Raw genomic sequence first — 13184 nt, forward strand, 5'->3', positions numbered from 1 at the left:
AGCATGCGCAACAGCCCCACCTTGTGTCAGCTTTATGTCAGTGCAGCTTTGCAACCTCTTAGAAAGCAATGGCCTAATACAGTAATATATCATTATATGGATGATGTATTGTTTGCTCAGCCGATGCCTTTCACACAACAACAAGTCCAGGAAATAAGAACCACACTGGCACAATATTCTCTAGTAGTAGCTCCTGAGAAGATCCAAACAACTGCTCCCTGGAAATACCTGGGATGGTCTATGACAGAACAAATTATCAAACCTCAAAAGCTGCAATTAAAAACAAAAATAACCACCCTAAATGACGCTCAGAAATTCTTGGGTGATTTACAGTGGTTAAAACCAATGGTGGGAATACCCAATGAACTGCTCGATGAGTTGCGTCCACTGTTGAAAGGGACTGACCCAACTCATCCGGCGTGTATTACTGACAAACAACAGCGGGTCATTCAGCAAATTATGGACTGTGTTATGCATGGACATGTTCATTGAAGGGATCCAGACTTACCCATAGATCTGACCATCTGGAAGGGCCCACAGTATCTTTTGGGAGCACTTACGCAAAGCAAACAAGAAACGGGGGAAACACGGATATTAGAATGGATCTCCCCCCCACTGCAGCAAAGTAAGACTCTTTTTCAAAAAATTGAAATGTTAGCGGATCTGATAAAGAAGGGCAGAGAAAGGATGTTGCAGGTGGCTGGGGCAGAACCAGCTGCCATCAAGATACCAATGAAAAAGGATACCTTGGACTGGTATTTGAGGAAATACTGGTATTCAGAGGAAATGCAGGAAGCTCTCTTGGGTGCATGTTGCCCTATTGAAACACACCAGCTTTGACCAGATTTGATTCAATGGATAGGGGACTGGGACTGGATAACTCATCCAAAGTGAGAAAATTCTCCTATCTCAGGTGCCATTACTGCATTTACAGATGCTGGCAGGAAATCAAGAACTGCTGCAATAACCTGGCAGGAAAAGTGAGTATGGAAGCATCATATTCTGCAAACGGAAGCAGTGGACAGCTTACAAACCATGGAACTGTTAGCAGTGGTATGGGCAATGACACAATTTAAGGAACCTTTGAATGTTGTTACAGACTCTCTGTATGTAGCAGGAGTTGTAGCAAGAATTGAAGACGCTTCCATAAAAGAGGTGCAAAATCAAAGACTATATGAGCTATTACTGCAGTTAAAGAGAGCTACAAGATCCAGGGAACATGCTTATGCTGTAATTCATATTAGAAGTCACAAATGGGATGTTGGTTTAGGTGAAAGGGAATGATAGGGCAGATAGATTGGTCACCATTACCCAAAGTACACCTCTGTCAAGTCACCAATTGGCTCGAGAGGCCCACTCAATGTTTCACCAAAATGCAAAAGGCTTAAGCAGAGAATTTAAGATAACACTCTCAGAAGCAAAAGCTATTGTGAGGGCTTGCCCTATTTGTAGTCACCATAATGGGGGAAGTGGTTTAAGCCTAGGAGTAAACCCACGAGGCCTGCAAACAAATGAATTATGGCAAATGGACATTACACACGTCCCTAGCTTTGGCAGACTAAAGTATGTACGTGTCCGTTGATACTTATAGCAAATATATATGGGCAACAGCTCAGACAGGAGAAAGAGCTATACATGTGGAAAGACATTTGTACAGTTGCTTTGCAGTGATGGGTACACCAAAAAGAATTAAAACAGATAATGGTTCTGCCTATATCAGTCAAAGGATAGAGAAATTCTTAAGGAATTGGGGAATTGAACATGTTACAGGTATCCCAAATTCCCCAACGGGGCAGGCCATCATCAAAAGGGCACATGGTACCTTAAAGAAGTATTTAGCCCAGCATGAGGAAGTAACTGACCCCCAGGAAAGATTATTGAAAAGTTTATTTGTGATTAATCATTTGTGTGTATTTGGAGATGTAGGGTAACTCCCAGCAGAACTACAGTATAAGCCACAAGAGATTGGTGAACAGAAAAAAGAAGTATGGGTAAAATACTGAGATCCCAAGATAGGGTTATGCAAGGATCCTGCTAAGGTCCTGTTCTGGGGAAGGGGATATCTTTGTATTTCCACCCCTACAGGAGCATTGTGGGTACCTGCCAAGTGGACTAAACCTGTTCTTGATGCAGCGATTGGTGGAACAACTCACAGAAGAGGACAAGGACCGTCTGGAGAAGAAGCTGCTCCTGATCCTGAGATCACTACTGCTTCCACTGAAGGGACACTCGAAGGCGATTGACAGGGCCATAACACGCCGTTGCCGGACGACCAGGGAACTGATCGACATTATTGAATCATTATCATCCTTCCATATAAAAGGACCGGCAAAAGAGAACTGCCTTGAATGTCACAGCCCAAATTGTGCTGCTTGGGTTGCACTGTGTTGTGGGGGTTGTGATAAGACCTTTTGGGTGGATCAGTTGTCGCTTTTTCATTTATGGTGTAACACCTGTAATTATAGACATACCTGGGAACATAATTGGGAGTGGGCACTACGGAATGAAACAGGGCTAAACACTGCCTCAGCTTTAGACCTTTATGAATCTCATGAGCAGAAAATCTTGGCCTATTATCGGTGGGAGATACAGTATATTTTGAAAAGGGTTAAAGCTCAAAGTGCATCATATATAGCCTCTGTAAGGTGTAGAAAACTGGTACCTTTAACACAACATTCTGTTGTAGGGCCTATAAGAGGAGATCCCAATCAGGCATTACATAACTGCATTAGAAGGTTACAAAGGTGTGGTCTTCAGGTATCGGGAACAGCAAGGTTAAAAACTGATAAGAAAAAGAAGGTCAAAGTAAAAACAGAAAAATGAGGTTTACTTTTATTATATTGCTTGGTGTAGTGGTAGCTGAAGAATTAAGGGTAACACATTTTAGTCAACCTAGAGATAATGTATGGATAACACTTGCTAGACAGATTAATCAGTCATCGCTTTGTCTCAGCCTTGGAGGAGTTACTAATCCATTTCGAACGTGTTTGGTAGGGCTTCCAGTATGGTCGCCTCAAGAATTCTGTAGTCTTATTAATAACCGGGCCTTATGTATGCGCAATATGGTAAATATTAAATTGCTCACACAAAAAGGGTATACTGCCAGTCAGAGTGATGGCTACCGCCAATGCCTGCTAATTCAATCACTTAATACTCCTTTGCATTCCCCACCTGAAGAGTTAGTTCTTTTTGGAAGTGCAAATGCTAGCATGACCAGCACTTCCAACGGTGGGTGGTTCAGCTTTGATTACTCTAATTCTCAAAAGATGAATCAGCATAAACAGACATGGGCTACTCTGGATTCATCTCTAAGCCCAGACATAGTGTCCAAACAGCTTTATAACCAATGTAAAGGCTCTAGTATCATGACACCTAAGAAATTACCTACAGGGATATTTCTAATTTGCGGAGATAGAGCCTGGAATGGAATACCAGCCCAGCCGCAGGGTGGACCTTGTTATTTAGGCAAGTTATCATTATTCCACCCTAATATATCTGTATTAATGCAACTAAGTCATAAGACAAGCAGGCAAAGGCGCAGCTTACATAACTTAGACTGTAGTCAAATAGGAGATCCATGGTTCTGGAGTAAATTTAAACAAGTGATGGTTTCAGCTCTCCTACCATGGGGTACTTCAAGCAAAGCAATGACTTTAGCAAAACAAATAGGGTGCTGGGCTAAGGGTGAATTGAATAAGACATCACAGATATTAGATATGTTAACTGCAGATGTACAGAGTGTTAATCACACTGTTTTACAAAATAGAGCTGCCATAGATTTCTTACTGTTAGCACAAGGCCATGGGTGTGAAGAGTTTGAAGTGCTGTGTTGCATGAATTTATCTGATCATTCTGTATCTATTCATGCTAAGATAAAAGAGCTACGGCTAGGGCTTAACAGCCTTAAAGAAGAAGAAGGATTGGGAATTAATGAGTGGCTTAAAAGTTTAGGACTGGGACCATGGCTAAGAAACCTTGAAATATATGCTATAGGGATATTAGGTGTACTCTTCTTGCTTTTACTTATTTTACCTTGTTTCTGTAGTTGTATCCAAAATATGGTAAGTAGGATGATAGAGAAAACTGGCAAACTAACCTCCTTTCTCAAAAAGAAAAAGACGGGGGAGATGTGGAGAGTTTAGTTCAAGCATGGCTTAAAGAAAAAGGCCATAAAGGCATACAGTTGAGAGAGCAATAAAAGGTAGTTGCGAAGCAGTTCCAAAAGCAGTTCCCAGGCTGATTTCTATAAACAATTAGGCTCTCTCATGCATCACGTTATAAACAATAAGGTTCTCAGACAGTCTTCCCATAACAAGCAAAACACCCTCTCTGGGAAAAGATGGCGCCCTGGGAACAGATACGAAAGTTTTGGGAACCTTTCATATCACAGTGGGAACACTGGTTTTGTTTTTACTAAACAATTATAGGCATTGTAAAACAAAGGGAGTGGTTAGAGTTTTCTCTGTTAGCCTATTGTGAACCTGGATTTTGGAATATGCATGAAGTTAATTAGCACTGTTATTTAAAGTGACTGATCGATCAATAAATCGGAGTTCGATGCACTAAAGGATGGTCGTCTCCCCTTCACTTCAATAGTTGCCCTTCTCTGGACATGCTCCAGCCCCTCCATGGCCTTCCTAAATTGGGGGGCCCACGACTGGACACAGCATTTAAGGGGCTGCCCAATCAGTCCTGAGCACAGGGGAAGAATCACTGCCCTGCTCCTGCTGGCCACACCATTCCTGATCCAGGCCAGGAGCCATTGGCCTTCTTGCCCACCTGGGCACACTGCTGGCTCATGTCCAGCCTGCTGTCCATCAGTCCCTGCAGGTCCCTTTCTGCCTGTCTGCTCTCCAGCCACTCTGTCCCCAGCCTGTAGCACTGCAGGGGTTGTTGTGGCCAACATGCAGGGCCCAGCACTTGGACTTGTTAAACCTCACCGTGTTGGATTTGGGTCCTGGATCCAGCCTGTCCAGGTCCCTCTGCAGAGCCCTCCTACCCTCCAGCAGATCCACACTCACACCCAGCTTGGTCTCATCTGCAAATTTGCTGATGCTGGACTCAGTCCCCTCATCCAGTTCATCAATGCAGATACTGAAATCCATGCTGGCTGGCTCTGACTCCTCGGCCATCCTGTGGGCACCCTGTGATGGTACTCAAGGTGATCTGTTCCATAACCTTGCCGGGCACCCAGGTCAGGCTGACAGGCCTGGAGTTCCCCAGATCCTCCTTCCAGCCCTTCTTGGGGATGGGCTCACACTGGCACCTCCAGTCCTCTGGGACCTCCCTGCTGAGCCAGCACTGATGGTAAATGATGGAGAGCAGCTTGGGGAGCTCATCCACCAGCTCCCTCATGCCCCTAGGATGGATTCCATCTTGTCCCATACACGTGTGAGCATCTTAGTGGCTCAGCAGGTCACCAACTGCTCCCTCCTAGATGAGAAAGGCTGTTCCGTTCCCTTTGCCCATCCACCAGCTCTGGAGAACACTTGTCCTGAGGGCAACCTGTCCAAATACTGAAAATTGACAAACAAGATATTAAGTAGCTTTGTCATTTTCTTATTTTCAGTTACTTTATTCTCTCTCCTTCTCCCTCCTGTTGCTATAAATTTTTATATAAAAACATATTTCATTCTTTTTAGACAAGCCTCCAGGTTAAATTCTAATTCAGCTTTCAACTCTCAACTTCACTTTCTTAATAACCTAATGACATCCTGCAATTCTGGTCTTTTCTTCTCCTGAGTTCCCAGCAAAGCTGCATGGGAAGCCAGGACAGTCCTTTTCCTCACTAGATCATGTTTTGGCACACTGGGACAGGCTGCTCCTTCTCCCTTAAGATTACTTTTTTAAAATGTGTCCATTCTTCCTGACCCCTTTGTTTTTAAGGGCTGTTTCCCTTCAAAAAATCAGTACCTGATTTGGTACTCCCAAAATCAGCATCCTAAACAGGCCGAAGTCTGCCCTTCCTAATTCCAGTGCAGAAGTTTGTTTGCTGCCCCTCCTTCTTTAACAGAACATTGAAAACCTGATTATTTCATGGTCACTGTGCCCCAGGCAGCCTCTGAGCCCCACATCTGCCACCAGCCCTTCTGTGTTTGTGAACAGCAGCAGAGAGAGCTTTCCTTGGCAGTGGGACTGTTACCAAAAATTTGGTAAAACAGAAAACTCCTTAACACCAATGTCGCATTAAGAAATAGTATTCTTTATTCAGCTGGATGCGCAGGGGAGAGCTCCTCCCAAAGCCGTGCATGCTGAGTACAGGGAAGTTTCAGTTTATATTCTGTATATTGCACACATATTCATTGATTTTCCCAGACTAAACATAAATATGATAATCATTTCCACAAAATCATTCACATATTTCCCCTCCCATTAACCCATGCATTCTTCTGTCCTGGAGGTCTCTCTGGTGGTCCCTGGTGGTCGTGGATCCCAATGTTCCAGTGGCACTGGCTGTGACATTGGTCACAAGGGTTGCAGACGAAGAGAGAGGCGAGAACGTTGATCCATGATCAGAAGGCTTGATTTATTATTTTATGATATATATACTACATTATAATTATACTAAAAGAAATAGAAGAGAAAGGTTCTCAGAAGGCTAGCTAAGCTAAGAATAGAAAAAAAAGAATGAATAACAAAGATCTGTGTCTCAGAGAGTGAGCGGGAGCCAGCTCTGCCGTGACTGGTCAGTAAATCCAAACATCCACAGGAGACCAATCACGGATCCACCTGTTGCACTGCACAGCAGAAGATAACCATTGTTTACATTTGCTGCTGAAACTTCTCAGCTTCAGCAGGAAAAATCTTAATGAAAGGATTTCAATGAAAAGATGTCTGTGACACCTGGCTGAGCTGGCAGGACACTGAGGCTGCTGAACTTCCAGTTCCCCTTCTCACACAATGGGATTGTGTGGTTTCCATAGGCCTGGGGTTGTGGAGAACAAGCTCCAGGTGTCATCTCACCTGGTGGAGACAATTTATCATCTCATAACATGAGGTCACAGAGTGGTCTATGATATCACAGAGTGGGTTATGTGAGGTGTTTGGGCAATATGAGATCATATACTGCCTCTGTGACAACACAGAGCCGGCTGTGACATCACAGGGCAGATATCGGACATCACAGAGCAGGCTGCGACATCCCAGAGGGGCTGTGTGACATCCCAGAGGGGCTGTGTGACATCCCAGCAGGGCTGTGTCAGGTCACTGGGCTGGTCACTCTGCCCCAGCTTCCCCTCACAGTTTCTCCCAACAAGTCGAATGCTGTTCATGCCCAGCAGGGTCCCTGTCCCTTTAGATCCCCCCGGCCCACCTGGAGCCACAGCCTCCACCAAAGGATGTTCCACAGGATCCAACCCAGAGCTTGACATGGGGACAAGGGGCCAGGGCTGTGTTACCAGGACATCAAGGATGTGGATTATCCTGGTCACTGAGACCTGGTTTGGGTTGGCCAGGGCACGAAAGATGTCTGGCAGCTGAAGCAGGGTCTGGGAAGGGCCTCCAAGGTGGGGCTGGAGCCCTTGGGCTGTGAGCAGAGGCTGAGGGAGCTGGGCTTGTCCAGCCCAGAGCAGGAAAGGCTGACGGGCTCCTCATGCCAGCCTGGCAGTGCCAGCGAGGAGGGGATGGAGAACACAGAGCCAGGCTCTTGACAGGGGGGCTGGGGGGAGACAAAAGCCAATGGGTGGAAGGGGAAAGAGGGGAGATCAGCCAGGACAGGAGGAGATGAGTCAGGCTGCTTTCAGCTTTTCCTCACCACCAAGAGCAGCCTGACTTCCCTTCTCCATCCACCACTGACAGCTTTGCAAATCAGGAATTGTTTGAGCTGTTTTGTCCCCACTACAGAATGAGCATCCTGATACAAGAACTTAATTGTGCTTATATCTATCACAGAACCACGTTTCTATAAAATTAATTTTAGTATGGAAATAACGTGTGTATGGTGGACTCATCAGATGCTGCTGGGGTTTTGCACATAGCTCAGGGAAGAGCATGATTGTTATTAAATTGTGTCCTGTTCAACTGTGGTCCGTTGGCCATGAAGAGAATCTTTCTGTGCCTCTGAGTCTCATCAGTTCCTGACCCTCAAAGGACAGAAAGCCTGATGAGCTGTGCTTCCCACTCCAGTGGTGGCACTTCCACCTTCCTCCATAGCCAGAGCAGAGCTCCCTTGTACCAGAAAGTCCCTGGCAAAGGAGAAATGAAGGAAAGAGGAGATGCTGTGGGGATCAGGTGCAGGGTAGATTCAGGGACAAGACTGACTTGTGCATTTGATGGAGCTGTGCCTTCCCCTTGCTTTATTGGCTGACAAGAAATGAACATCCCTCTGTGTCTCGGGCAGCTCCTTCTCCAAGGAAAGCAGGTGGGAGTTGGAGCCAAGGAGCTGAAAGCTGCAGGTGCAGCCTGGGCTGGAGGGAGCTCAGATTTGCACAAGGCTGCTCTGAGTGCCAGGGCTTGGATGGGGGAAATGGTGGGGTGGGGGTAGGGACAGAGTCACATTGATTGTCAGCCGAGAAGGGTCTTGACTTTCATGTCTATTCAAACTGCATGAGGAGGTACTTGGATTCTGTGTCAGCTGGAGATTGCACGTATCAATAAATTAACAGGGAGAAGAAACCTAAATCGGACCCAGGAAATCTTTTCTCACTGTCTCTTTAAATAGAATCTATTCAACTTGAATACACTACTGGAATTCGTCTAATTAACCACAAAAGATTTGAAAATTAAATCAAATTACCCCCAGAGGCTTGGCTTGTTAAGCTCTTCTGAATGTTAATGAGCCCTGGGACACTGAATTCCTGCACTGAAGAGCTGAAGGCTGAACAAGCCTTTGGAGCAGGAAAATTCAGCAGCAGCCTCCAAGGTGCTGAGAATGTCAGCAGCCCCCACTGAGGCCATCCCTGCCCAAAGACCGTGGGGGAATGGGCAGACAAGGAGAGCGTCTCTGGGGCTGGGGCAGCACAACTCAGAGGCACCAGCGGCTCCAGCTGGGAAATGGAGTGTGGAATGTGGCTGGGAAAGCCCTGCCTGGGCTGTGCCTAGCAGGACAGTTGCCTTCTGATGCAAGGCAAGGCGACCTGGTTCTGAGGAAACGGCACGGCGACCCAAACTCTCCAGGGTCACTCGGGCCAAGAACACATGCAGACACCAGTATGGTGGAAGGCTCAAGACCTTTATTGTCCCATCTCGTCGGGTTTTATACTGGGAAAGTTTTTTCTCTACGTCAGGTGGTCTTACCTTACTGTAATTGGTTAGTAAGGAGTAGAAAGTTACTAATATTAGGGGAGACTACATTCTTGGGTGATCCCTTATCACTAGGAGTAAGGGGGAGAGGAGTCCTGCTGCTTTCCGTGACATCGCGAGATTTTCCGAGCGCCTGACCCTATCTACTACACAGGACACACAAGCCCTGACTCCCATTCCCCAGACAATTCTCTCAAGGAAACATTTAAAAGGAATTACAATTGTTTGTGTACTCTGAGTTGGACTCCTTGAAGAAATACCAATAAGAGATTGCCAGGAGCCCAAACCAACCAAACAGCCTTTACTGGCAGCTTTAGAAAATCAGAGAAACTTTGGCAAAGGGTTAATGATAACATTGTAGTGGTTTTGGTTTGTTAATTTAAGATTTTTACCATCTTGAGATTTCTTAATTAATGGATTGATGAGTGTGGTCGGTTTTAGTGTCGGTTAATTATTTATCTGTTTATTTTGTTGTGAGTTAGGTTTATGAGAAAGGTAAAGTAGACTTAAAATTTTAAAAGGGTATAAAGAAAATTTTATTAAAAGCAAATAAAAGAAAAAACGTAGTAAGAATTAAAATAAATTCTTTAGAACACTTTTTTTCCTTTACAATTTTCTTTAACCTGACAATATAAAGAAACTAAACTTAAAATTTCTAGTGGTTTACTATTTCTAGAATTGTCTTTTTTTTAGTTTTAGGGTGATAAGTTTTTCTTGTTAAGATTATGGAGGTTTTTTACAGGAGGAAATTTTTTTTTTGTGGTACTTAATTTTGTCATGGATAACCGTTGTCTGGGGAACTTCGTTATTGTGAAGTTGTCTTTATAGCTACAAGCTTTTTTACAGCTTGTTGATGGGCCATGTTGACTTGTGGGGTATTGTTTTAAAGATGAGTTATAATAAAGTTTTTATTATTTACTTTATAAATTATTTTTATCTCTGGGAATAGAGATCTTCTCTTGGGGATACTGAATTACTTTTTTTTTTTTCCTGTTTAAACTTCTCATGAAATTGCAGGGTTTTTGAAATTTGTTTATTTCAGCATGGAGATTTTTGTTTGATACAAATTTGAATTTTTAAAATAGTTTTGTGAAGAAAAAGAGTTTTTCCTTTTTAGTTTATAGGAGGATTTTAGTTTTAAGATTAAGGTATTTTTTTCTTTCTTTTAAATTAGGATTTCATTTCTTCTTTACTGACTTTGATTTTTTTTTTTTTTATATGCTTGCATTTTGTTTTTTCTTTAACTCGAGGGAGGATTGAAGTATTGAAAGGACTAACATCTGACCTGCCTGTAACTTGTGGTGGAAGTCGCGGTTGTGTTGTGCTACAATTGGTTTTATGGTTGGTTTTTGTCTTTTTTTATGTTTAATTTTTTAGTTGTAAGGTCATTTTGTATGTGTTGTAGGTTGTAGGGGTTTTTTGTTTTAGTTGTGTTGGGGGGAGGGGATTTGGTAAGATTTCAATAGCTGTGTCTTGCTTTGTTTTGGTTGGGGTTTTGTAGTCTCTTTTTTTACTGTTTGGTAGTTGTTGGGGTTTGGTTTGGTTAGAATGGGGCCAATGTTGAGAGGGGGGCAGCCTGGGGAGGGGAGCAGGGGCTCAGCCCAGGGCAGGGTTGCTTGGTTTGGTTTGGTTTGGTTTGGTTTGGTTTGGTTTGGTTTGGTTTGGTTTGGTTTGGTTTGGTTTGGTTTGGTTTGGTTTGGTTGAGATGGGGGCCAGAGCCACGGCCCACTGCTTCTTTGTTGACTGGAAAAGACAGAGGAGGTTCCTGGACTTTTTCATCTTTAACATTTGTGCTTCACAGAGACGTGTTCAGTATCTTAGTGGTGTAACAGATTGTCACTTACACGAAAAAGTTTTACTTTTTAAAATTCTTCTCATCTCAAATCACAACAGACATTAAGTCAACATAAAACACTTCTCAAAGCATTGACTTGAGCCATTCAACTTCACTAATTGTAAGCCTGTTCCATTTAATATTAATCAAAATTTGCAGTAGCACAGAAACAGAAGAAGACACAGAAAGAGAGCAAGGCAAAAAGATGCAGAGAAGCACACACACAGTTACCAACTCCTGGATTCCAGCACTGTTCAGGTGGAAATTCCAAGAGGAGGTAGGGTCAAGATGTGTGCTTGCCTTGTCGTCAGCCTTAAATACCCCTTGGTCTTCCTGGGCCCTTCCCCCAGGTGGGACTTGGGCTCATTTGGTCCTCAGGAGCTGGGCTGGGGGCTGCAGAGGTGGCTGTGGAGCATTGCCTGTGCTGTGCCAGGGACTGGCAGCCACTGCTGGGCTGGGATAGAGGCTCTGGGGGGATTGGGGTTCCAGGGCAGGTCAAGGCTGGACCTGCCCCTTCCTCCCTCACACATGAAATGTTTTGAGCCAAAAATCTCCTCCAGTCTGTCACAACAGGCAATTTTGGAAGTGGAGCCCCAGTTCTGGCCATGGGTGCCTGAAAGAGAACGGCAGTTTTTTTCCATAGGAAGGAAAGCACAGAGCCCCAGTGTTTGGAAGGCAGGTGAGAGCCTCACAAGGCCAAGGCCAGGCAGACTTGTCAGCAATGGTAGATTTTGTCTGGGAGCAGTCTTTGGATTTAGGGAATTTTGGAGGTGAAAACACAATCTCGGCCATGGACACCTGGAGAAGCAGGACAGTCCTTTCCCATAGAAGGAAAGCGCAGAGATTTCCCCAATGTTTTGGGGACAGATGGGAAGTGACCCTTGTGAAACCACTGCAGCCAGATTTGTACTGGCAATATTCCTATGGGAACAATCCCTGGATATAAGGAAATTCGGAGGAGTAATCCCAAATCTGACCATGGGTTCCTGGAGAAGGAGAGTTCTTTTCCATAGGAAGGAAAGCATGGAGTCCCCGTGCTTCAGCAGCAGATGAGAAGAGATCCTCAACATGCCAGGGTCAGCTGGACCAGTCAGGTGGCCCCTGGGAGGCCAAACCAACCAGACCTGTTCTTTGTTCCTTTGGTTTTATGGAGCCCCACACTGCCACAATGGTTCCTTGGATCTATGAGGCCCCACAGTGCCATAATGGTGACCTGTTTCTATGGGGTCCAGCAGTGTCACAATGGTCCCTTGATTACAAGAAGACCTGCAGTGTCACAATAGACCCTTGGTTCAATGGAGTCCCACAGAGTCACAATGGCCCCTAGGTTCCAGAAGGCCCCACCGTGTCACAATGGTCCCACTGATTCAATCAGCCCTTGCAGTGTCACAATGGTCTCCGTGGTTCCCCAGGTCCCACAATGTCATGTGACTCCTCTTTTCCATGAGCCTTGCAATGTCACAATGGACCTCTGGACCCTGGGGGTTTGCAGTATCACAATGATCTCCTTTGGCTCCACTGTGTCACAATGGACCATTGATGACAGGAGGCCACTCTGTGTCACCCTGGAGCTTTGGTTCCATGCAGGCCTGCAGTGTCACAATGAACCCTTGGTTCAATGGAGTTCCACAATGTCACCATGGCCTCGAGGTTCCATGAGGCCCTGCAGTGTCACAATGCTTTGCTTATTCCATGGGGTCTCCTAGTGTCACAATGATCTCCTTGATTTCATGAGTCCCCTCAGTGTCACAATGGCCCCTTGGTTCCATGAGGCTGTCAAGTGTCTAAGTGAAGTTAAATGCTGCTAAGGGTTGTTTTTTTCCTAAGTTTTGAAGTTTAATATAAGTTATAAGCTAAGTTAAATATTGTTAAGTGTTAGACCTCTTTTAAATTGCTAAGTCATAGGTTATAATTTCACTTAAATACTGTTTAGCAGCATTTAGCTTAGCTTAGACTTCATGATTTAACCTCACTTACAGGCCTGACTGATTCAGCTATCCAAGGCACTCAAGCCCCTCAGGGAGCAGCATTTCTGCCACATTTCCCCAGCACAGGCACTCCTGTGTGCACACAGACACAAAGAGTCAGTGCAAGGCACCTGTGAGAAATT

The sequence above is a fragment of the Melospiza melodia genome, unplaced genomic scaffold (assembly GCF_035770615.1).
Source record: "Melospiza melodia melodia isolate bMelMel2 unplaced genomic scaffold, bMelMel2.pri scaffold_35, whole genome shotgun sequence".
In the NCBI taxonomy this organism is placed as follows: domain Eukaryota; kingdom Metazoa; phylum Chordata; class Aves; order Passeriformes; family Passerellidae; genus Melospiza; species Melospiza melodia.